The sequence below is a fragment of the Oncorhynchus mykiss genome, chromosome 27 (assembly GCF_013265735.2).
Source record: "Oncorhynchus mykiss isolate Arlee chromosome 27, USDA_OmykA_1.1, whole genome shotgun sequence".
In the NCBI taxonomy this organism is placed as follows: domain Eukaryota; kingdom Metazoa; phylum Chordata; class Actinopteri; order Salmoniformes; family Salmonidae; genus Oncorhynchus; species Oncorhynchus mykiss.
In genome coordinates, this window is record NC_048591.1 from 25,402,300 (window position 1) to 25,429,789 (window position 27,490).

A 27,490-nucleotide genomic window follows, 5' to 3' on the forward strand; every position below is an offset into this window, starting at 1 on the left:
CACCCTTTCCCTTGATGACAGCTTTGCACATTCTTCACATTCTCTCAGCCAGCCTCAAAAGATAATGGCGCCTCGAACTGGAAAAAAAGTAAAGACGCGAAGGATATACTGCTTTCTCGAGACCAAGCCCAAACCCCATCATTTAAATGAAGAAAATACAGAGAAGTTATTCAACTTCCACTACCAACCGTACTATTGGCCAACGTGCAATCACTGGAAAATAATATCCTACCTGCCGGAAATTAAAAACTGTAATATCTTAATTTTCACAGAGTCGTGGCTGAACAACGACATGGATACTATAGAGCTGACTGGGTTTTCTGTGCATCAGCATGACAGGACGAGGGGCGGGGTGTGTGTCTATTTGTAAATAACAGCTGGTGCACGATTTCTAATATTAAAGGGTTCTCGAGGCATTGCTCATCTGAGGTAGAGTACCTCACGATAAGCTGTAGACCACACTATCTATCAAGAAAGCTCTCATCTATTATTCTTCATAGCCATCTATTTACCATCACAAACCGATGCTGGCACAAAGACCACACTCAACCAGCTGTATACGCCATAAGCAAACAAGAAAATGCTCATCCAGAAGCGTCGCTCCTAGTGGCCGGGGACTTTAATGCAGGCAAACTTAAATCTGTTTCACCAAATTTCTACCTGCATGTCACATGTGCAACCTGAGGAGAAAAAACCTCTAAACCACCTTTAATCCACACAAAGAGACGCATACAAAGCTCTCCCTCGCCCTCCATTATGCAAATCTGACCATAATTATAACCTCCTGATTCCTGCTTATAAGCAAAAACTAAAGCAGGAAGTACCAGTGACTCACTCAATACGTAAGTGGTCAGAGGACACAGATGCTAAGTTACAGGACTGTTTTGCTAGCACAGACTGGAATATGTTCCAGGATTCATCCAATGCATTGAAGAGTATTCCACCTCAGTCACCGGCTTCATCAATAAGTGCATTGATGACATTGTCCCCACAGTGACAATACGTACATATGCCAACCAGAAGCCATGGATTACAGACAACATCTTTCACGGAAAGGGACACTAATCTGGACACTTATAAGGAGTCCCGCTACACCCTCAGACGAACCATAAAACAGGCAACGCGTCAATACAGGACTAAGATTGAAACCTAATACACTGGTTCTTATGCTTTTTGGATGTGGCAGTGCTTAAAAGAGACTACAAAGGGAAACCCAACTGTGAGCTGCCCAGCTGACGGGAGCCTACCAGACGAGCTAAATGCCTTTGATGCTCCCTTCAAGGCAAGCAACACTTAAGTGTGCATGAGAGCACCAGTCGTTCCGGACGACTGTGTGATCACACTCTCGTTAGCCAATTTGAGGAAGACCTTTAAAAACCGGTCAGCATTCACAAAGCCGCAGTGCCAGACGGATGATCCAGGACGTGTACTCAAAGCATGTGTGGACCAACTGGCAAGTGGCTTTTCTGACATTTTGAACTCCTCCCTGACCGAGTCTGTAGTACCTACATGTTTCAAGCAGACCACCTTAGTCCCTGTGCCCAAGGAATCGAAGGTAACCTGCCTAAATGATTACTGCCCCGTATCACTCACGTCGGTAGACATGAAGTGCTTTGAAAGGCTGGTCATGGCTCACATCAACACCATCATCCTGGAAATACTAGACCCACTCCAATTTCCATACCGCCCCAAGAGACCAACAGATGATGCAATCTCAATTGCATTCCACACTGTCCTTTCCCACCTGGACAAAATTCTCACCTATGTGAGAATGTGGTTTATTGACTACAGCTCAGCGTTCAACACCATAGTGCCCACAAAGCTCATCACTATGCTAAGGACCATGGGACTAAACACTTCCATCTGCAACTGGATCCTGGACTACCTGACGGGCCTCCCCCAGGTGGAAAGGTTAGGCAGAACACGTCTGCCACGCTGACCTCAACACTGGGGCCCCTCAGGGGTGCGAGCTTAGTTCCCTTCTGCACTCCCTGTTTACCCACAACTGCGTCACCAAACACGACTCCAACACCATCATTAAGTTTGCTGACGACACAACAGGTGTGATCACCGACAACGATGAGACCTCCAACCCCTTGTCTTAACAAAGGCTGCTGTTCTATCTATATATGTATGTTATTTCATATCGTTGCTCACCCACGACTCGGTGAAACATAAGATATTACTGTTTTTAATGTCATGTTGGTAGGATATACTTGCTTATTGTTCGTCCACTTTATTATCCAGCGATTGTATTTTGGCCAATAGTACCGATGGCAAAGGCAGATTAGCCACTAGTTGCCTGATCCTTACAAGGCACCCCGATCTCCTTCCGCAATATCTCTGTCTCTTTCTCCTGCGAATGATGGGGATGAGGGCCTTGTCTGGAGTAAATCCCTCTCGTTCAACTCATTAAAGAAAAATTATTTGTCCAGTTCAAGGTGAGTAATTGCAGATCTGATGTCCAGAAGCTCTTTTCGGTCATAAGAGACGGTAGCAGCAACATTATGTACAGAATAAGTTAAACAAAATAACATGGTTGGTTAAAAGACCATAAAACGTCAGCCACCCCCTCTGGCACCATCTTTACAGACCAGTTCACAATGTTGATGTCAGCAACCGCTCACCCACAGGACGCCATACATGCTGTCTGCCATCGGCCCAGTACTGTTGAAACCGGGATTCATCCGTGAAGAGCTCACATCTCCAGCATTCCAGTGGTTACAACGCCGAACTGTAGTCAGGTCAAGACCCTTGTGAGGACGACAATGTCACACTGACCATTATTTGAGTTGTTTGTTCCTATGTTTTGTTTGGTCAGGGTGTGATATGAGTGTTGCATGTCTTGTTAGTCTGTTTCTATGTGTTTTGGTTCTCAATCAGTGGCAGGTGTTTGTCGTTGTCTCTGATTGGGAACCATATTTAGGTAGCCTGTTTTGTATTGTGGTTTGTGGGTTATTGTCTATGTTATGTTGCTTGTTAGCACAGTGTTTCTTTAGCAGGCTTGCTTGGCTTGCTTGGTTGGTTTGTTTGTTTGGTTGGTTGGTTGGTTGGTTGGTTTGTTTGTTTTAGTGTACTTTGTGTTTTTTCTGTCTTTTCATTAAATCATGCATTCACACCACGCTGCACTTTGGTCTACTCAATACGACGATCGTGATAGACAAGCACACTGATGAGCTTCCCCGAGTTGTGTTCTGTTTGTGCAGAAATTCTTCAGTTTCAGGTCCTGGACTTACATGGTTACATGTGGTCTGTGGTTGTGAGGCAGTTTGGGCATTTTCTAAAATGAGGCTGAGGCGGCTTATGGTAGATAAATTAACATAAAATTATCTGGCAACTGCTCTGTCAGCATGCCAAGTGCACGCTCCCTCAAAACTTGAGACATCTGTGGCATTGTGTTGTGTGACAAAGTTGCACATTTTAGTGGCCTTTTATTGTCCCCAGCACAAGGTGCACTTGTATAATGATCATGCTGTTTAATCAGCTTCTTGATATATCACACCTGTCAGGTGGATGGAGTATCTTTGCAAAGAAAAAATGCTCAACAACAGGGATTTTTTAAACAAATGTGTGAAAAACATTTGAGAGATAAGCTTTGTAAGTATGAAACATTTCTGGTAACCAACACGTTACATGTTGAGTTTATATTTTTGTTCAGTAGATTTTGTGTGGGCATTTCTCACGGGTTTTGGAGAATGTAGCACTACAACACATTTCCTGTTTTAGAGGATTAACATTTAAAGGTCAAGAAATGTGAGCTCAAAGACAAAATACTCAGTTTGCAAACTAGATCAGTTGGCGAACTGTGATGCATGTTAGCAACTTTATAGCTGGGAAACTTTAAAAAAAAATGAAATAAAGGGCCAAAAAACAAGAATGGATGGCAGATTTCCATTAGAAGCAGTGCAGGTGGCTCCCCAGAGGCAAAAAAAATAGCATGAAGGTAAAGCAGATGTAATTCCCAACAGATTTCAATGAGGAGGGTCTACCTGCTTTGATGAAACCCCATCCAAAGTCAATATTCAGGATGATTTTAATTGCATTGGAACTGAACCAAATCCATGAGCATTAAAGACAGCAAAAACGGTATTGAACCAATGGTGTAAAAAGTACTCAATTGTCATACTTGAGTAAAAGTAAAGATACCTTCATAGAATATGACTCAAGTAAAAGTGAAAGTCACCCAGTAAAATTCTACTTGAGTGAAAGTATAAAAGTATTTGGTTGTAAATATACTTACAGTTGAAGTCGGAAGTTTGAATACACCTTAGCCAAATACATTTAAACTCAGTTTTTCACAATTCCTGACATTTATTCATAGTAAAAATTCCCTGTCTTAGGTCAGTTAGGATCACTACTTTTAAGAATGTGAAATGTCAGAATAATAGTAGAGAGAATGATATATTTCAGCTTTTATTTCTTTCATCACATTCCCAGTGGGTCAGAAGTTTACATACACTTATTAAGATCTTATTTTTCAGAGTAAATAACCCACGGACACTTGAGAAGCTTTAATTAACCAAGTTTATTTCTTCTGAAAGGTTCTTTACAGCTGTAATTCAGACAACCCAACACTTCTCCCATCCAGAAAAATATATCCCACTTAAGACACTCCTCCTTCTCTCCAATCCTTCTTATGGTTAAACAGGAAAAGAGTAGCAAGTTACCAAACCCGTATTACTCCCTTCAGGTGACATTGTCCTCACCTCCTGACCTCAACCCCTCCTTCATCTAATCCACAGATGTCCATCTGTCTTTCCTGTATCAACACGTTGCTCTGCTCCCATCCCCCAACACATTCCAACACATTCCACAGCTATCTGTCTTTCTACAGAGACCCAGACTCTTTTACTCCTTAATATACTATGCGTCTAATCTATCATGTCTTTAATATCTCAATGTTCAAAATGTCGAGTCAAACACACTCAATTAGTATTTGGTAGCATTGCCTTACATGTGGGTCAAACGTTTCGGGTAGCCTTCCACAATAAGTTGGGGGAATTTTGGCACATTCCTCCTGACAGAGCTGGTGTAACTGAGTCAGGTTTGTAGGCCACCTTGCTCACACACGCTTTTTCAGTTCTGCCCACAAATGTTCTATGGGATTGAGGTCAGGGCTTTGTGATGGCCACTCCAATACCTGGACTTTGTTGCCCTTAAGCCATTTTGCCATAACTTTGGAAGTATGCTTGGGGTCATTGTCCATTTGGAAGACCCATTTGCGACCAAGCAGTCAGCTTGCTGACTGATGTCTTGAGATGTTGCTTCAATATATCCACACAATTTTTTCCTCATCTTCCCCACAACAGGATGCTGCCACCCCCATGCTTCACGGTTGGGATGGTGTTCTTCTTCTTGCAAGCCTCCCCCTTTTTCCTCCAAACATAAGGATGACCATTATGGCCAAACAGTTCTATTTTTGTTTCATCAGACCAGAGGACAATTCTTCGAAAAGTGTGATCTCTGTCCCCATGTGCAGTTACCAACCGTAGTCTGGGTTTTTATGGTGGTTTTAGAGCAGTGGCTTCTTCCTTGCTGAGCGGTCTTTCAGGTTATGTCGATATAGGACTTGTTTTACTGTGGATATAGATACTTTTGTACCTGTTTCCTCCAGCATCTTCACAAGGTCCTTTGCTGTTGTTCTGGGATTGATTTGCACTTTTCTACCAAAGTACATTCATCTCTAGGAGATGGAAATTGCTCCCAAGGATGAACCAGACTTGTGGAGGTATTTTTTCTGATGTCTTGGCTGATTTCTTTTGATTTTCCCATGATGTCAAGCAAAGAGGCACTGAGTTTGAAGGTAGGCCTTGAAATACGTCCACAGGTACACCTCCAATTGACTCAAATGATGCCAATTAGCTTATCAGAAGAAGTATGACATCATTTTCTGGAATTTTCCAAGCTGTTTAAAGGCACAGTCAACTTAGTATATGTAAACTTCTGACCCACTGGAATTGTGATACAGTGAATTATAAGTGAAATAATCTGTCTGTAAACAATTGTTGGAAAATTATTTGTGTCATGCACAAAGTAGAGGTCCTATCCGACTTGCCAAAACTATAGTTTGTTAACAAGAAGTTTGTGGAGTAGTTGAAAAACGAGTTTTAATATATTCAACCTAAGTGTATGCAAACTTTCAACTTCAATTTTAAGTGTAAAAACTAAATGGAATTACTAAAATATACTTAAGTATCGAAAGTATAAATCATTTCAAATTCTGTATTTTAAGCAAACCATTGACAAATAGCCAGGGGAAAACTCCAACACTCAGACATAGTTTACAAACAAAGCATTTGTGTTTAGTGAATCCGCCAGATCAGAGGCAGTAGGGATTGACCAGGGATGTTCTCTTGATAAGTGCGTGAATTGGACCGTTTTCCTGTCAAAATGGAACGAGTACTTTTGGATGTCAGGGACTATGTATGGAGTAAAAAGGAATGTAGTGAAGTAAAATAAATAGTAAAGTATAGATACCCCCAAAAACGACTTAAGTAGGCCTTTAAAGTATTTTTTATTATGTACTTTAGACCACTGTCTTGAACTTTTAATACCTCTATACTATAGTTATTTGTTATACAAATGTTGATTGAAGAAGGCTGCACCATTTTAGAATGCATTTGTCATCATAAAAAATCTGATATGGAAAATCTTGTCAAAACCCTATAGTGTGATGGCTGTGGCAATGAGATTTCCCATCCTAAACCCCTAGTTCAAAATACCATCCAAGTAAATTATGTGACAATATGCTTGATATTGGGTAAAATAGTCAATAACAAACCCTAATGTCCAATTTACAAGGATAGGAAAATTGATGTACTTTGCACTTTTCTCTCCATCAGAACATACAGTTCAGCTGAGTGGGCAATTTTGATATCAACGTTCTGAAAAAAATGATATATTCAAGAATCAACTTAATAAATGTGTAAACCTATTTCCCAAAGCAATGAAAATACAGTAATAAATGACAAGTAAAGGCATAAGTGACAATACATTGAAAACAGTGGTGCAATTTTCCCTTGAATGGGGGGAAATTAACACATCTGATAGCGGCAGGTAGCCTAGTTGGGTGACAGGTAGCCTATTGGTTAGAGTGTTGGACTAGTAACTGAAAGGTTGCAAGATCAAGCCCCTGAGCTGAGGTACAAATATGTTGTTCTGCTCCTATAGAGTAACAGATGATATTATTTATAGTACAGCAACATTCACTTTCTCATTACTTATTATCAGATCCTTAAGAAATTAAAGGAGATTCATTGTAATTATTCTGGTCATTTTTTTAGGCAGTGGAAAATACAGTAAGTCTTATTCATATTGACCCCTAGACCAGTGGAGGCTGGTGGGAGGAGCTATATGAGGTCAGGCTCATTGTAATGGCTGGAATGGAATTAATGGAATGGTTTCCAACATATGGAAACGTTTGACTCCGTTCCATTTTTTCCATCCCAGCCATTACAATGAGCCCATCCTCCTATAGCTCCTTCCACCAGCCTTCACTTCCCAAGACCTTATTCACCTATGCCAGTGTATGTATGATAAAACAATGTCCACATGGACTTTATCAACGATCTCTCAATATACTAAGGAACCATTGGACCTCTCTGCCTGAAACAGCATGTAGTGCTTCTGAACTGGCTATTATCCTTGAATGCCCATTACAAAAGAACCCACATCTATTATTGATGTTGCAATTACCACCTCCATCATCGCTAAAGGTCATTTAGGAGAAATTTAGTTCCCGCTTAACTAAATTGAAAGAAGGGATAAAAGCTACTTTCTGAATGGCAAATGAGAACCTCCTTCACCTTCAGCCTAACACTGAATACTGCTAGCCTATTGCAATCAACAGGTCTCTCCATTCACTCTGAGTCTGAAATGGCACCCTATTCACTATGAAACACCCATTACCATGAAAGCATGTAGTGGAAATAAAAAATACAAAAAATTAAATGATGAAACTATGAAAATAATGTGTTACTTTTGGCCATGTAGTGTACAGTATGTGGACACCTGCTCGTCGAACATCTCATTCCAAAATCATGGGCATTAATATGAAGTTGGTCCCCCCTTTGCTGCATAACAGCCTCCACTCTTCTGGGAAGGCTTTCCACTAGATGTTGGAACATTGCTGCAGGGACTTGCTTCCATTCAGCCACAAGAGCTGAATGGAAGCAAGGTCGGGCACTGATGTTGGACGATTTAGGTCTGGCTCACAGTCGGCATTCCTATTCATCCCAAAGGTGATCGATGGGGTTGAGGTCAGGGCTCTGTGTAGACCAGTCAAGTTCTTCCACACCGATCTCGACAAACCATTTTTGTATGGACCTAGCTTTGTACACAGAATTATTGTCATGCTGAAACAGGAAAGCGCCTTCCCCAAACTGTTGCCACAAAGTTGGAAGCATAGAATCATCTAGAATGTCGTTGTATGCTGAAGAGTTAAGATTTCCCTTTACTGGAACTAAGGGGCTTAGCACTTTACCTGCGCTAATGCATAGTGCCAACTGTAGTGTTCCCCAGATTCATCCATTGGACTGACAGATGGTGGTGAGCTTTACACCACTCCAGCCAATGCTTGGCATTGCGCATGGTGATCTTAGGCTTGTATGATGCTGCTCGTCCATGGAGACCTATTTCATTAAGCTCCCAACGAGCAGTTCTTGTGCTGACGTTGCTTTAAGAGGCAGTTTGGAACTTGGTAGTGAGTGTTGTAACCAATGACAGACGATTTGTACGCGTTATGTGATTTAGCACTCGGCGATGCCGTTCTGTGAGCTTGTGTGGCCTACCACTTCGCGGCTGAGCTGTTGTTGCTCCTTGACGTTTCCACTTCACAATAACAGCACTTACAGTTGACCTGGGCAGCTCTAGAAGGACAGACACTTTACAAACTGACTTGTTGGAAAGGTGGCATCGTATGACGGTTCCACATTGAAAGAAACAGCTCTTCAGTAAATCCATTCTACTGCCAATATTTGTCTGTCTATGCATGGTTGTGTGTTCGATTTTATACACCTGTCAGCAACGGGTGTGACTGAAATAACCAAATGCGCTAATTTGAAGGGTTGTCCACATACTTTTGTATATAATTGTAGATATAATAAAAAAGACATTTCAAATAGGAAATCTCAAAGCTTTGTCATATGTAAAGTCAATAATCCAACTGAAAATGTAAAGGTACAATGGAAGATGAAGACTGAATGATTAAATGTATATTTTCCAATAAAGCAGTATTGAATAATGGAGAAAAGAGTCCTGAAATCCCTCTTTGAAGCAAACAATGCTCGGCTCTCGAAACAAATGGACTACGGTCTAATTCAAGATGGCATCTGTGGTGTGGGTTAGACACGCCTCCAACCACACCCATACCTTTAGCCTTAATTGACTACATTGCAGTAGGCCTTTATCAGCAATTTACAGTTAACTCGGCTCCTTGCTGAGTAAAGAAAATATATCATTAAGAAAAGCCAGGTAAGATTAACGTGAACAACACTGATCCAATCTGGTAACAAATACCCTATTATTGCCTCCTCACAATAGTATTTTCATAGAAAAAGCATCTTAAGGACCATTTGCATAATTGTCCTTCATTTTCTTAAGCTGATATCGCTACATTAATTTGAATGCTAACTTATCATTGCAGCTTTCAATCAAGCGGATCAGTTTCAAAATGCCCCTAAGATATACTGTAGCACAAAATTAAATTGCACCACAATTAGTCTAGTAATTGATCTCAATATAGTACAAGTGAAACCCTGTCTGTGCGTGGTAAGTGAAAAGGGATAATTGAGATTTAAAAAGTTTGACAAAATGTGCAGTACCAGTCAAAAGTCTGGACACACCTACTCATTCAAGAGTTTTTCTTTATTTTTACTATTTTCTACATTGTAGAATAATAGTGAAAAGGTCAAAACTATGAAATACCACAAATGGAACACAGTTAAATGCTGGAGACTCATACATAATATTTGTTTTATTAATATGCCAGTGAAAATGTATGGTAATCAAATGGGTCATTCACACTAACTTAAAATGAAGATTAATGCAAATTCAATTAGTGTTTACAGCAGGTGTGTTACCATTAGATTATATTTTCTGAAGTCTGAATATATTTTATGATGTGATGAATCAGTGATGAATAAGCCTATGCATGTTTGCTAGTAATTAAAAACTATGACAACTTTGAGACTTGATTAAAGATCGTAGAAGTAAATGCAGTTTCACAGGTCTTCATCATTAACTCTACTCATTCATCTTGATACATAAAGGTTGTGATAAGACCATTTATTAATGAGTGCAAAATTAATTATGTCGCCTAATTTCGGTGAGACTGGCAGTCGCTGTACTTGGCTGCCAGCTCGTTTACTTGATGACCTGGTTACAACTCTGACATATTCCGTGTACTGTAACCAAAAACGATTGGCACCAGGGAAAGAAAGTGTAACCAAACACTCTTCAGCCCAGCTAAAACAAAAATTAAATCACTCGACTGAGGGACTTGAAAAACCCTGGGCCACTTCAAAGGGTGACTAACCATTAAAATAAAGACAAATGAGTACTCTGTTTCTGCCTAGATTTGATCATTTATTGACGGGACATACAAACAGGCTTACGATTGGCACCAGGCTCTGCATTCCAATACAACCTTTGGTCTGACTGACATTACTACAATATGCAAGCTCACCTTAGATTGACATGATGTATTTGGCATTTTTTTTATTGTAATATCTCTCTGCATCTTCTTCATGAGACGACCCCAGTAACTAGTCTCTTTTTCGACAAGGCATACGATTTTTCAACAACTCTTCTGCTCATGCTCCCGGACACCAGGAAATGATGGGTTAAATTGCAGACGCACTCCAAAATAAGTTAACGAAAGGTAATCACAGGTTCATGCACCTGCAGAATGAATACTAACATATGCATCTGAGATATTCAGTACAAAAAAACTGTTTTCAGATGCATTACATTTAAACAAGAAGGCAAGACGGGGTTTGGTAAATGGCCAATACACAATACCTTCTGAAAGAATTTATACCATTGACTTTTTCCAAATTTTGTTATGTTACAGCCTTATTCTAAAATTGATGAATAAAAAATGTCTCAGCAATCTGCACACCATTCCCCATAATGACAAAGTGAAAACCAGTTTTTAGACATTTTTGCAAGTGTATTAAAAAAATTTAAAACTGAAATACCTTATTTACATAAGCATTCAGATCCTTTGCTATGAGACATGATATTAAGCTCAAGTGCATCCTGTTTCCATTGATCATCCTTGAGATGTTTCCACAACTTGATTGGAGTCCAACTCTGGTAAATTCAATTGATTGGACATTATTTGGAAAGACACATGCGTCTACTTTAAGGTCACAAAGTTGACAGTGCATGTCAGAGCAAAAACCTAGCCATGAGGTCAAAGGAATTGTTCTTAGAGCTCCGAGACAGGATTGTGTCAAGGCACAAATCTGGGGAAGGGTACCAAACATTTCTGCAGATTTTAAGGTCCCCAAGAACACAGTGGCCTCCATCGTTCTTAAATGGAAGAAGTTTGGAACCACCAAGACTCTTCCTAAAGCTGGCTGCACGGCCAAATTGAGCAATCGGAGGAAAGGGCCTTGGGGAGGGAGTTGACCAAGAACCTGATGGTCACTCTAACAGAGCTCTAGAATTCCTCTGTGGAGATGGGAAAACCTTCCAGAAGGACAACCATCTCTGCAGCAACTCCACCAATCAGGTCTTTATGGTAGAACGGCCAGATGGAAGCCACTCCTCAGTAAAAGGCACATGACCCCCAGCTTGGAGTTTGCCAAAAGGCACCTAAAGACTCTCAGACCATGAGAAACAAGATTTTCTGTTCTGATGAAACCAAGACTGAACTCTTTGACCTGAATGCCAAGCATCACGTCTGGAGGAGACCTGGCACCATCCCTATGGTGAAGCACGGTGGTGGCAGCATCATGCTGTGGGGATGTTTTTCAGCGGCAGGGACTGGGAGACTAGTCAGGATCGAGGGAAAGATGAATGGAGCAAAGTACAGAGAGATCCTTGATGAAAACCTGCTCCAGATTGCTCATTTTAGAATAAGGCTGTCACGTAAGAAAATGTGGAAAAAGTCAAGGGGTGTGAATGCACTGTACCACGGCTAACGACTGTTCTTAGGCAGAACGCATCACGGAGTGCCTGAATACAGCCCTTAGCCATGGTATATTAGCCATATACCGCAAACCCCCGAGGTGCCTTAGTGCTATTATAAACTGCTTAAAAACGTAATTAGAACATACCTGTGGTATACGGTCTCATATACCATGGCTTTCAGCCAGTCAGTATTCAGGGCTCAACCCACCCAGTTTATAATTAGAGATAAGATAACAAGTAATTGAAAATAAATTCAATTATGAAATGATCATAATGAAACATTGATTTCTTGTTTAAATCCAAATCATTTGTCAGCTGACTTAATGTGGCCTCAGTGGAAGTTAATGGCCTTGTAAGAATGTTCTAACATGGCTGATGCAATACCATTTTTCTCTCAGCAAGACTGGGTTGCATATCCTGTTGTATCTTCCCTCTTAAAATTATTATTGGCAGTAAAATCCTGTAAGGTCTTGAACTGCATCATGTTCCAGGAGATTATGGAGTATAATTTCCCCAGGTTATTATTTCATTCAGTGACGCATACCCATCCATCTGCTCTGCTCTGTACAGCGGTAACTTAAAAGCTATAGTTTCAGCGATATTAATAATGATAATCAAATTATAAATAGACATGTTGACATGTTAATCCAACTTGCCATATGCTTTGCAATATCATATACAGTACAGTTAATCTCTTTAGATAAACAATACGCATCATTCAGAATAACATTAGTACAGATATTAACCTGAGGTCAGTCTCTCTCCTGTCTCTTGAGATAATTAATATAATGCTACTTCCTCCTTCGAAACGAGACGTTGTTTCCACTGACCCTTTCTCCTGTGTGATCCCTTAGGGACAGGTGTATGAAATATGTCTTACTGACTGACAGAGTTATCAAAGAAACAGAAAAGAGCAAAGCAGCCTCTGGGTGAAATGGTGTGATGGCTTATTGAAAGCTTTGGCGAGTCTTGATGTCCCTGACAGGTCTGAAATAGCGCCAGGCCAATGTCCAAGTTTTTGATTCGAGACACAGAGCTGAGGAACAGGTGACATTTTCAAGCAATTTCCTGTTCTCCGGCAAAGTTCAACTGACAATGTCAAAAACGGAAAGGCGGCCTTCAGATAATGGCCTCCCCTCCTAGCCATGGAAATTATGTCTCCTACCAAACTTTGAGAGCAAAGTAGCTCAGTCCTCTGCTGAAACATCCCCCCTTCTACTGTAGGAAGTGGGTTGCTGTCCCACTGAGCACAGGTGTCAATTCAACATCTTTTCCACATTGGTTCAACATAATTTCATTGAAATGACATGGAAACAATGTTGATTCAACCAGTGTGTGCCCAGTGGGGCATTATATTAAATACAATTCTTTCTTATTTCCCGGTGGGCAAGTTGTTTATTGATTTGCATATTTTATTGAAATGGAGGGAAGACAAAGTTTGGGAAAAATAACAGGTGTATATTTAACCTCATTGGAGTTGGTTGGGGAGTGAAGTCCGCCAGACAGTGCTGCTGGTATGAACTGGTGAACAGGTTACCATGACTGGCAGCTCTGTGAAGCAGGGCAAGCATGTGGGAGGTGGCATGCTGCACAGTCAATTAGACAGCACTTTCAAAGAAACAGACAGCTCACACTTTTGCACACTGGGATAGCAGAACTAATGGCTCCTGAAATAAAGAATGAATGCTGCACATATGAAGGGAGCATTTGGTACAAGGGACTACCTTTTGTCTGTCTTCTTATTTGAATTCAGAAGAAGCAGAAAGCAGTGCAACTGTTGTATATGAAAAAGCAAAGTATAGTGTTTTGAGTGATTTGTATTTCGCCAAATGTGTGTGTCCTTGTGAGTTTATGTGCAGATATGTATCAGCTATCAGAAGAAGCACACGTTTAGCTCACTAATAGACAGTTAGCTCCCAGAATATATAGAGCGGGCTATAAATAGCTGTTAATGTCTCCCAGTGAATCACAGTCATTAGCTCCTGATTAAGGTGTGCACTTGCATGCGCTCATTGACACCATTGGATACTAACCATTATCTTTTAATTAGAGCAGACAATTAACACCCAGAATCACACAGTCTGGTGGTTACAGAGGTGGGGATCAGCCAGTGTGATGGATGACAGACAGGATTGCAATGCAAAAAAAAGACTCTTGTTAACCTAATTTACTCGACAGCAAAAAAAGAAGGATAATGTGACCATTGTGCATTAAAACACGTCTGAATAAGCAGTATATTTTATCTGCTGCAATTCAGATATTATCGTAAATGTAGCCTCTCTCCCCTTTAACACATTACACAGCTTTGAATGTCAGGGCAAATGTCTGCTGGATTTAATTTGTGAAAATTTGCAATTATTTTCTTAACAACCACATCTGGTTATTTTATTTTATTTATTAATCTTATGGACCTCACTTTGGGCAGTTGGCTAGTGTTTTTGAGTAATTGCAATGTATAGATTTTAGCATGCACTCTTACCAATTTCTTCTGCGTGGACTACTGTCTGAAGACAATTGGCTAACACAGGGCTTGCCGGCACTTCCTGGTCATGAGGCTGAGGTTGGCTCTGTGTCCCATGGTGAGGGGTCCCAGTGGGGTACAGATTGATCACATAGGGCCCTTGCACAGTTTAATGGCAACAATTAAGAGGAAAAAAATCATTACTTTTATCAACAATTGCAGTATTGTTTTGTGAGAAATTGCTACCTTTTTGTTGATCCACAGATGTGTTTTCTCCTGAGCATGTCGGACTAAATGGAGCTGGTCAGTACATTAGTTTAAATGAGAATCAAAGAGGTCACTGTGTCATCATTCAGGTCTACGCTCAACTTCTGTGTGGTGCATGACCTATCTAAGTCAGTGAGGCAATATCGCAAAGTAAATTTGACCTGTGTTGTTTGGTTTCACTTCATTCTAGCATGTACTGAAGAGTGAGACCATCCCAAGGCGTTAAGATGTCATGAAATTTCATAATTTGCAAACATCTACATTTTAGTCATTTAGCAGAGCAACTTACAGGAGCTTTTATCCATGGCAACTTACAGGCAGTAGTGGAAAAATTACCCAATTGTCATACTTGAGTAAAAGTAAAAATACCTTAATAGAAAATGACTCAAGTAAAAGTCAACCAGTAAAATACTACTTGAGTAAAAGTATTTGGTTTTAAATGTACTTAAAGTATCAAAAGTAAAGAAAGTAAGAAGACATTTAAAATGCCTTATATTAAGCAAGCCAGACTGCACAATTGTCTTGTTTTTTAAATTTATGAATAGCCAGGGGCAGATTCCAACACTCAGACATAATTTGCAAATTAAGCATTTGTGTTTAGTGAGTCCTACCAGTGTACGGGATGCGTACTGGTGGCAGAGAAGTCAGACGCAGGAGAGCAAAAAAACTGTGTAACAACAGCTCAGTTTAATAATAAAATCACTGTAAACAAAACAATCGCTACAATGGGTACAAAACCCGTCGCACACCAGACAATAATGTGCACTTACAATAAACAATTCCGGACAAGGACATGGGGGGAACAGAGGGTTAAATACGCAACAAGTAATGACAGAATTTAAACCAGGTGTGTGGGAAGACAAAACAAATGGAAAATTAAAAGTGGATCAATGATGGCTAGAAGACCGTCGACACCGACCGCCGAACAAGGAGAGGAACCAACTTCGGCGGAAGTCGTGACAATCAGATCAGAGGCAGTAGGGATGACAGGGATTGTTCTCTTGATAAGTGTGTGAATTGGACCGTTTTCTGTCCTGCTAAGCATTCAAAATGTAACGAGTACTTTTGGGTGTCAGGGATAATGTATGGAGCAAAAATAACATAATTTTCTTTAGGAATGTAGTAAAGTGAAAGTTGTTAAAAATATAAATGTAAAGTACAGATACCACAAAAAACTACTTAAGTAATACTTTATGGTATTTTTAAATAAGTACTTTACACCACTGACCGCCACCATAGGGCACTCTGTTCACAACATTGACATCAACAAACTGCTAGCCCAAACAACACCATACACGTTGTCTGCCATCTGCCCGGTACAGTTGAAAACAGGATTAATCTGTTAAACTCACAATTCTCCAGAGCACACTTCTCCATCGAAGGACAGCATTTGCCCACTAAAGTTGGTCAAGACCCTGGTGAGAACGGTGAGCTCACAGATGAGCTTCCCTGAGACAGTTCCTGACAGTTTGTGCAGAAATTCTTCGAATGTGCGAACCCACAGTTTCATCAGCTGTCCGGGTGGCTGGTCTCAGATGATCTCGGAGGTGAAGAAGCCAGATGTAGAGGTCCTGGACTGGTGTGGTTACACGTGGTCTGCGATTGTGAGGCCTTTTGGAAGTACTGCCAATTTCTCTAAAACAACGTTGGAGGCGGCTTATGGTAGAGAAATGAACATTCAATTCTCTGGGATCAGCTTTGGTGGACATTCCTGCAGTCAGTATGCCAATTGCACGCTCCCTCAAAACGTGAGTAATCTGTGGCATTATTTGCGATAAAACTGCACATTTTAGAGTTGCATTTATTGCCCCCAGCACAAAGTTTACCTGTGTAATGATCATGCTGTTTAATTTGCTTCTTAATGTGCCACACCTCAGGTGGATGGATTATCTTTGCAAAGGAGAAATGCTCACTAACAGTGATGTAAATATATTTCCGCACAAAATTTGCGATGGAACATTTCTGGGATTTTTTTTATTTCAGCTCATGAAACAATATTTTATATGTTGCGTTTATATTTTTGTTCAGTGTAACTATTGCTATGTATCAGTAAAATGATTCAGTACATCATAAAGTGAAAGTACATTTTATTTATACCATCTCCCTTTGCAACCAAAGCCCACTTTTGAAATTGTTGATTTAGCAATATAGGGACCACTTACTGTAAAGAGGTTTGTTTGTTGATTTCAATTAGTTTTTTTGTCCACAAATGAAACTAAATGCAACAAAACTCTATTATCTAGAAGTACCATTGACCTTAACCCCAACTAGACTCAAAATGTTTTGGTCTGTCAGCGAAATGAAAAGTTAACTTCCTGAAATTGTCGCTGTCAGTCCAATGCACCAGCTGTGGCACTGAGTGTTTTTTTTGTGTGAATTTTTTCCTTTTATTGTGTGTATTTTTATCTTCATGGCTAATTGTGCTGAACAGCCCCAGTGACCTGTGAAACATGTTAGTGTTTGTGATGGCAGGTTGTCTCTCGTAAACAGTGCACTCAAACAAAATCCTCCCACTCACACATCATTACTGAGATGATATAGCTAGTCTGAGGTCTGAGGGCTGATGCATCTGCAGTGATGTAGGGTAATGCTCGGGAGTATCACAGGCTCTCACATGTACAATCATATGGTAGGCTTTGTCTTGCTCTCATTCTGAGAGGGTCTACCCAGGCCTAACAGAAGAGGGAGCTGCTAACAAGTGGTTTATAAAGGTCAATTTATGTCAACAGTCAGCTTTCAACTTCTCATAAAGTTCTGCTACAATCTCTGATGGCAAGGTTTTGGCAAGTCTTCAAATATTGGGATACCTTTAAGCTCAGCTGTCTGTACCAAGCCCTATATGATCTGCTGTGGAAATAGCATACTTATGCACTGCCTGTTCATAAATACATAATGTATTCTCTCATAAACTGTAATTACAATGTTAGAGGAACATTAGGTCATGCTCTGTAAAGGGGTTACTGTGAATTTGACAGTAGCTTACAGGCAGCTCGGTGGCAAGTAAAATTGTGTATTTCATATTATAGCACACCTATTGTAATATAAATACAGTATCAAATCAATTACCGGGGTACACAGTATAATACCGTACAATTTTACTGTAATTGCAAAGGAGTGGTGCAAGCAGGTTGGCTGCTAGGTAAAGTGTTTACACATTACAGTACATTAAGGACTATTTGGTGCTTTAAATCACTTGCACTTCTAGAGGCTTTAACAAAGGCTTCCAAACTGGCAGCGACTACAGGGCAAAACAGACCAAAAGGACATGGCAAAATGCTCAACCATTTAAGGTTTAAGACTTGCTGCTACTCCAATATGTGTCCTATACTAACTGATGGGGCACTATAACCACATATGAATTTAATTAGTTCAGCATTCTCACTCAAGGGTGCAACAAATATAGCCTCTTACAAAGCATGCCTCAAAATATGTTAATGATCCAGAAACAACAATATCATGCCCCCACTAGTGGTCAAATGTTTTTTGTTGCTCCAAAGATATGATACGGTACTGTATTCTGTGGGGTGGAATTACAGTGATATTTGAAATACAGCAATTATTTCCCCGGCCGCAACATTTTCCCACAATGCACCATCATTTAGAGAATGCTGCAGTAAAACATTTCAGAGTATGTTATTGTTGATAATACCCCCAAATTACAGTATAATTTACAGGTGTCCGTTACAGCAATTACAAGGTTAGTGGTATCTGCCTTCTTACCTCCCTTGCTCATTAACCCTCAGTGGAACCATTTTAAGGTTTTAGGTCCCTAGAGGAACCCACCTTAGAGACTCCAATACCAATGAGCCAGTCTTGTTACAGATGATTGACTATTGACTAGATGATCCTATTATATGAGGAAGCATCAGCCACATAAGCCACACTAACAAAGCAGCTCCAGCTCTCCCTCTGACGTCTCAGCCTCTGTCGCCATTCTTCATCCAGAGTTCACCGGAGCTTCACCAGGGCTGGGCTCCAGAGCTGGGGGAAATAAAGACCCAGGCTTGTCACAGCCACTTCCACCTGCTTTGTTTCTTGTTTCAGCCTGATGCAATAGTATCAGTCCGGTGACTCTCATAAGTAGAACGATATGGAATGCACCAGGCCCTCTTTGCAGATGAAAATTAAGCCTTCTATTCAGAAGCTCTTTACGATGTGGAATATCCTCTGTTTTGACAAGCGGAGCCAACAGTAGACAGGCTGTTTGATCAACCAGGAAGGATAATTGGATTGTCTGTATCCATAAAGGGGCAATTAGGTTCTAGCACTGCTTTATTGGCCCTGGTGTGCTAGCTCTCCAGTTGCTCTCATTGAGCCTGATCCGGAGGTCAGATATTGACCTTAATATGGCTCCATTATTCCAGTCATTAACCTCCAGAGGGCCCAGGGGGACCGCGGGGGATCGGGGGAATTGGATCCATGGCAGGGGAGACACCAGATACAAAGGGCCTGCTGTCACTGAGCGGACAGTGGCATGAATGGGGCTGAGAAGTCAGCCTGAGTGTGTTATTGATCTGGGTGGATTAGGACCCCTTGTCTGTGGGGGAATCTCCCTCAGTTGACAGATTATTACAGGCTTTTCTGGGATTTGGGCCTGGAAAAGACTCCCAGCACAATAACACTGTATGGAAGAGACATATCTAATATGATATACCCCATAAGCTTGGAGGAGAAAAAAAGCATTTCTGAGAAGCTTCCGGCAATGGAGGCAATCTTTTTTTTCTCTCCTTTCACTGTCGTTCTCCTTTCATTTAAAAATAGCACAAGCGGGATTTACAAAACAGATTGACTCTCTTTATTAGTTCAGCATGCCACAATTAATTTATGAGCTCTGAAGCTCTCTGCCCATTAAACATTTTGCGTTGGAAGATTGTGATGTGGAGGGAGTTAGGAGTATTAAAATTAACATAAGAGAGGGAGAAAGTGCCTCAAATCTGGCCAGATGGTTCTCAGGAACCAAAAGGGCTAAATCCAGTCCTACTCTTCAAATCCCTGATCTGCACTCAAGGAGCAGGGTTCCAGCCAAGTGCACCAGCCCGAGGAGGGGATGAAAGCTCTGTGCCAGGCATGACTTATAACGCAATTAAGTTTAAACTCAGTGGTGGCCAATCAACTTCTCACAGTCACAGGACACAGAGTCACAGCACAGCGAGTTACGAGGAGTAAACACAATTGAGGTATTTTTAACATATTGAACATTGAACACACCAAGAAAATGTAATGATGCTGTAAATGTATATATTAGGCTGGGACATTAACAGAGAGTGGGACTAGGTACAGTAAATGGATTCATCTCAGTCTAGTCAGGTCATACAAGTTCCATAGTGATCAGGGGTTGGAGGGGTGGTGTGGGCTTCAGAACTAGAGCCCTGGAACTAGTTTGTCAAATCAAAAGACTGATGAAAATATTGACTCCATCAGGATCTGCCAACATTTCTGTGGGTAGTCTCTCTCTCTCTTTCTCTCTCGCTCTCATTCTTTCTACCCCTCTCTCATTCCTCATCAGACATCAACCTCCGCTGATGATGCCCTGAAGGACCTGAAGGAGGGCCTGTGTGGGATGCATTCCAAGCAGAACTGCATTGTTTCAAGTAGGCGGCCAACGGTGGAGGCGGGGTATCAAAAACAGAGCTGAATATGCATATATAAATGACCTGTTCAGAAATACTGTATACAACTAGCTAGAGGATTCATCCTGCAGGGTGTGTTCAAAGCCAGAGCACATTCCTGTTTTTATGTATGTGTCTTGCATTTCTGCAGCACAAAACGTTTTTAGAATGATTTGATTGTGGGAGATTTCTCTACTCAGTTTGTCTGGTGAAGTGCATATTTAGAGAACTGCGTAGGCTAGAGGTTACTGCCTCTGACCGGATCTTAATATTCTGCATGCGTACGGGGACTAAACAGTTCAACAGTTCTGCTCATGCCTTTGGAACGCCAAGCTTGATTAGTGGGCTTGCTGGTCAGCAAGATATAAAAGAAGGAGTGGAAGAATGGAGTGTGCTTTTTTTCTTAATACAGAGATGGTGGTTGAGTCCACACAGCAGATTTGATCCCAAGAGCAATTTAAATGTTACACTCCTTTTTCAGCCTTTGGAAGTGTTTCTGTCTTCATGGTTTGTTTAAGCCAGTGGATTGCCTGATTAGGACTTGGTTGACACTTTGGATATATATATATTTCCAGTTAACCATTTTCGATGTTGAAATTAATTATGGGAATGAATAACAACCTGACAACAATGACCTGACAATGTTATTCATGATTGAATAAGTATAAATTATTGGACAGTATTATTCATTAAATTATTGGGGCATATACAGTGTGTGTATATATATATATCTGTTATTGTGACTTGACTTTCATTAATCTGATGACTGTTATTTATTTAACCCACTAACTATGTTTAATTGTTACCCAATTTAAATAAATCATGTTACAATTAACTCATTAGGATTTGGGGCACCACGAAAGAAGTTGTTTAATGAGTTACCATCTCCCAAATGAAACTCTAGTAAGATATAAGTTATATATCGATAACAGTCACATATTAATCATTACCTCATATCAGTCTCATAATCTGAATGGTCACAACCTTCTTGGATCTGCAAGAACCCCAACCTTGAGCCTTATTCAGTACTACACAAATCGGTTTAATATTTTTTTTAACTAACTAAAAAATAACACAGAATACAGATACACACTTACATGAGACAAAGTTCCCTAGTGGACTGACAAGATATGATGGCTTGTTACAAATATGCAGAGGGGGTGGGGAAAAGAGAGAGAGAAAAAGGGACATTAATCGTGGATACACACTATAACTATTCTCACATTAATCACATACCTTGCACATGAACCATCACTCTCCTTGGCCAAATAGCCCTCACACAGTCTGGAGGTGTGTTTTCGGTCATTGTCCTGTTTAAAACTAATGATAGTCCTACTAAGCGCAAACCAAATATGATTGTGTATCACTGCAGAGTGCTGTGGTAGCCATGGTGGTGCCTTGAATTCTAAATAAATCACTGACAGTGTCACCAGCTAAGCACACCCACACTATCACACCTCCTCCTCCATGCTTCACAGTGGGAAACACACATGCAGAGATCATCCGTTCACCTACCCTGCTTCTCACAGAGACACAGCGGTTGGAACCCAAAATCTCCAATTTGGACTCCAGACCAAAGGACACATTTCCACCGGTCTAATGTCCATTGCTAGTTTTTCTTGACCCAAGCAAATCTTTTCACATTCAGAAGGAAAGAAATTCCACAAATTAACTTTTTACAAGGCACACCTGAAATGCACTACATGAATCTGGATGAGAGAATGACAATAGTGTGGATAGCTGTCATCAAGTCAAAGGGTGGCTACTTTGAAGAATCTAAAATATAACCTATTTTTATTTGTTTAACACTTTTTTGGTTACTACATGATTCCATATGTGTTATTTAATAGTTTTTATGTCTTCACTAATGCAATGTAGAAAATAGTACAAAAAAAAGAAAACCCTGGAATGAGTACGTGTTTCCAAACTGTTGACTGGTATATATGGTATACTTTTGACTGATATATATTGTGAGTGTCATATAAAAATTCTAAGTGTGAAACTTTCAAACCAACCAGAAATGTGTCACAGAAATAACAAATGTTTGTTCACTTCCAGCAGAAGACGCAGACACCAGCTATTTGTAGGCCCCAGTGGGGGGTTAACTCCGGCCTAATCTCCGGTCTGCGGTACATGTAAACCCACTCCTTCCCTGGCCATGTCCCCTTCTGCCTCTCAAGATGTCACACCACAACTCTCCAAATGTGATGCTTCCAAGAGGCTTTGTCAGCGTCTTCGTTGCCTCTCACTTTCGCCCACTCCCAATGAGGCCCCCATGCTCCTGCCAGTGTTGGCAGTCAGGCCCAGACCTCAACAGTCTCTTCCTCCCAGAGAGTTCTCTCTCCACTAGCAGGCTGTGTCGCAGCTGATAGATTCTTTGCTGTGTTTTTCTTATTCCCCCCCCCCTCTTTTTCTGTTTTAAAACCTGACATTCTGTTTACTGTAGGATTACTGCTTTTGTATGTTTTAAAAATTTGACAGCTGCTTTATTCAACTCCCCAGTGTGGAGGAACTGTGATAAGACAGATATGGGTTTCTAATCTTTTCCCAGCCTAAATCTTTTCCAAATCTTCTATTATTCTCTCCCTCCCCATCATTCCTGCTATAAAAATAAATAAATATATTTTTTAATTTTACCCCCTTTTCTCCCCAATTTCATGGTATTCAATTGTTAGTAGTTACTATCTTGTCTCATTGCTACTACTCCCGTATGGGCTCGGGAGAGACAAAGGTCGAAAGCCATGCGTCCTCCAAAACACAACCCAAACAAGCCGCACTGCTTCTTAACACAGCGCGTATCCAAACCGGAAGCCGGGCGCAGTGCACGCTGAACAGGTGCACAGTGTTTTGTCCAACACATTGGACAAATTGTGCACCTGTGTGCACGGTGTTGTTTGACAAAACACCGTGCACCTGTTTAGCGTGCACTGCGCCCGGCCTGCCACAGGAGTCGCTAGTGCACAATGAAACAAGTATCTCCCTACCGGCCAAACCCTCCATAACCCAGATGACGCTAGGCGTCACCTCACGGACCTCCAGCTGGCTGTGACAGAGCCTGGTGGCCCAGCTAGCACTGTGATACAGTGCCCTAGACCACTGCGCCACCCGGGAGGCTCATCATTCCTGCTTTAAGATTAGATCGTTTTCCGGCAGCACTCTAGACTTTTCGGAGAGCCCTGCAACATTCCAGCTGGACTGCTAATGAAGGGTCTGCTCCTCTGACAGTTGATGCTTCCACAACTGGGTTTCTCAATAAAGGCCACAATCAAACCTCCTCCACTTGTCCACCCCGTCTGTCTTCCACTGGCTAGACTTCATATTGAGTGTCTAGACACCAGTGGCTTTTAAAAAATTATCTAGGTGTCATGTAAATACCACACTAAAACAGGGTTATGTTGTGAAAAATACAGTTGAAGTCGGAAGTTTACATACACCTTAGCCAAATACATTTAAACTCTGTTTTTCACAATTCCTGACATTTAATCCTAGTAAAAATTCCCTTTCGTAGATCAGATAAGATCACTACTGTATTTTAAGAATGTGAAATGTAAGAATAATAGGTCAGAGAATGATTTATTTTAGCTTTTTTTTCCTTCATCACATTCCCAGTGGGTCGGAAGTTTACATACGCTCAATTAGTATTTGGTAGCATTGCCTTTAAATTGTTTAACTTGGTTCAAACGTTTCGGGTAGCCTTCCACAAGCTTCCCACAATAATACACATACACACTTACATGAGACAAAGTTCCCTAGTAGACTGACTAGATATGATGGCTTGTTACACATATGGAGAGGGGGTAGGGAAAAGAGAGATATAGAAAAAGGGACACTTATTGTGGATACATGCTATAAATCCTGCTTGGGATAGGGGCAGCATTTTCACATTCGGATGAAAAGCGTGCCCAGAGTAAACTGCCTGCTACTCAGGCCCAGAAGCTAAAATATGCATATTATTAGTAGATTTGAATAGAGAACACTCTGAAGATTCTAAAACTGTTTGATGTCTGAGTATAACTGAACTCGTATGGCAGGCGAAAACCTGAGAAAAATCCAACCAGGAAGTGGGAAATCTGAGGTTTGTAGTTTTTCAACTCACTGCCTTTCCAAGATACAATGTAAATGGGGTTATATTGCACTTCCTACGGACTCCACTAGATGTCAACAGTCATTAGAACCTTGTTTCAGGCTTCTACTGTGAAGGGGGGGCGAATAAGAGCTGTTTGAGTCAGGGGTCTGACAGAAGGCCATGAGATAAATAATGCGCGGCCGTGAGAGCGAGCTCTGTTCCTTTTCATTTCTAAAGACAAAGGCATTGTCCGGTTGGAAAATTATTGAAGATTTATGATAAAAACATCCTAAAGATTGATTCTATACATTGTTTGACATGTTTCTACGAACTGTAATATAACGTTTTGGACTTTTTGTCTAATCTTTCGCCTGGACTTGCCCACGCCTCTTGAATTTGGATTTGTGAACTAAACATGGGAACAAAAAGGCGGTATTTGGACATAAATGATGGACTTTATCGAACAAAACAAACATTTATTGTGTAACTGGGATTCCTGGGAGTGCATTCTGATGAAGATCACCAAAGTAAGTGAATATTTATAACGCTTTGTAACAGTCACGTTTGTAGGCCTCGTTGCTCGCACAGACTTTTTCAGATCTGCCCACAAATTTTCTATAGGATTGAGGTCAGGGCTTTGTGATGGCCACTCCAATACCTTGAATTTGTTGTCCTTAAGTCATTTTGCCACAACTTTGGAAGTATGCTTGGGGTCATTGTCCATTTGGAAGACCCATTTTGCAACCAAGCTTTAACTTCCTGAATGATTAATTGAGATGTTGCTTCAATACATCCACATAATGTTCCTACCTCATGCTGCTATCTATTTTGTGAAGTGCACCAGTCCCTCCTGCAGGAAAGCAGCCCCACAACACAGTGCTGCCACTATACGTGCTTCACGGTTGGGATGGTTTTCTTTGGCTTGCAAGCTTCTACCTTTTTCCTCCAAACATAACTATGCTCATTATGGCCAAACAATTATATTTTTGTTTCATCAGACCAGAGGACATTTCTCCAAAAAGTACGATCTTTGTCCCCATGTGCAGTTGCAAACCGTAGTCTGGCTTTTTTTATGGCGGTTTTGCAGCAGTGGCTTCTTCCTTGCTGAGCGGACTTTCAGGTTATGTCGATATAGGACTCGTTTTACTGTGGATATAGATACTTTTGTACTTGTTTCTTCCAGCATCTTCACAAGGTCCTTTGCTGTTGTTCTGGGATTGTTTTAAACTTTTTGCACCAAAGTACGTTCATCTCTAGGAGACATAATTCCTTCCTGAGCGGTATGACTGCTTCGTGGTCCCATGGTGTTTATACCTTTGTACTATTCTTTGTAAAATCAAATCAAATTTTATTTGTCACATACACATGGTTAGCAGATGTTAATGTGAGTGTCAGGGCCCGGTTACGAACCCGGGTCTCCGGAGTGAGAAACAGTCACTTAACCTACTGAGCCACGAATAGTCGGCAGAACCCAGAAGATGAGGCAGACACAGCAGTACTTGAGACGGTGTATTTAATGAAGTAAAAAGAGAAGTCCTTCAGGAAAACATGTAACTCCACAACCTCAAAAGGAATTCCACAAGAACAAAGGTAATCCTCCAAGACAAAAAAGGTAAATCCACAAGGTGGTAGGAATAGCATAAAAAGCCTCAAAATATACTCAAAAATAAATAAACAAGAACAAAAACAGAATTCCACAAGAGAGTCCACCGGGATCAACAAGAGTTCACAGAATACTAGGGCTGGGTGCTAACATACAAACACAGAGCAAAGAACTGAGGAAAACTAAGGGTTTAAATACAATCAGGGGAAACGAGGCACAGGTGCAAATAATAATGGGGATCAAGGGAAAACAAAAGGTCAAAAAGCACAATGGGGGCATCTAGTGACCAAAAACCGGAACAACCCTGGCCAAATCCTGACAGTGAGTGTAGCGAAATGCTTGTGCTTCTAGTTCCGACAATGCAGTAATAACCAACAAGTAATCTAACTAACAATTCCAAAACTACTGTCTTGTACACAGTGTAAGGGGATAAAGAATATGTACATAAGGATATATGAATGAGTGATGGTACAGAGCAGCATAGGCAAGATACAGTAGATGGTATCGAGTACAGTATATACATATGAGATGAGTATGTAAACAAAGTGGCATAGTTAAAGTGGCTAGTGATACATGTATTACATAAGGATACAGTCGATGGTATAGAGTACAGTATATACATATGCATATGAGATGAATAATGTAGGGTAAGTAACATTATATAAGGTAGCATTGTTTAAAGTGGCTAGTGATATATTTACATCATTTCCCATCAATTCCCATTATTAAAGTGGCTGGAGTTGAGTCGGTGTCAGTGTGTTGGCAGCAGCCACTCAATGTTAGTGGTGGCTGTTTAACAGTCTGATGGCCTTGAGATAGAAGCTATTTTTCAGTCTCTCGGTCCCAGCTTTGATGCACCTGTACTGACCTTGCCTTTTGGATGATAGCGGGGTGAACAGGCAGTGGCTCGGGTGGTTGATGTCCTTGATGATCTTTATGGCCTTCCTGTGACATCGGGTGGTGTAGGTGTCCTGGAGGGCAGGTAGTTTGCCCCCGGTGATGCGTTGTGCAGACCTCACTACCCTCTGGAGAGCCTTACGGTTGAGGGCGGAGCAGTTGCCGTACCAGGCGGTGATACAGCCCGCCAGGATGCTCTCGATTGTGCATCTGTAGAAGTTTGTGAGTGTTTTTGGTGACAAGCCGAATTTCTTCAGCCTCCTGAGGTTGAAGAGGCGCTGCTGCGCCTTCTTCACAATGCTGTCTGTGTGAGTGGACCAATTCAGTTTGTCTGTGATGTGTATGCCGAGGAACTTAAAACTTGCTACCCTCTCCACTACTGTTCCATCGATGTGGATAGGGGGGTGTTCCCTCTGCTGTTTCCTGAAGTCCACAATCATCTCCTTAGT

The 27,490-nt window shown here is 41.0% G+C and overlaps 1 long non-coding RNA gene across 1 annotated transcript; it reads left to right on the plus strand.

Annotated features, from left to right (window-relative positions):
* Window positions 1–3,497: 3,497 nt before the first annotated feature.
* LOC118944755 lies at window positions 3,498–23,088 on the plus strand. The gene is made up of 3 exons (XR_005040052.1): window positions 3,498–3,597; window positions 20,373–20,457; window positions 22,534–23,088. It is a non-coding gene; the product is annotated as an uncharacterized LOC118944755 (long non-coding RNA).
* Window positions 23,089–27,490: the final 4,402 nt, after the last annotated feature.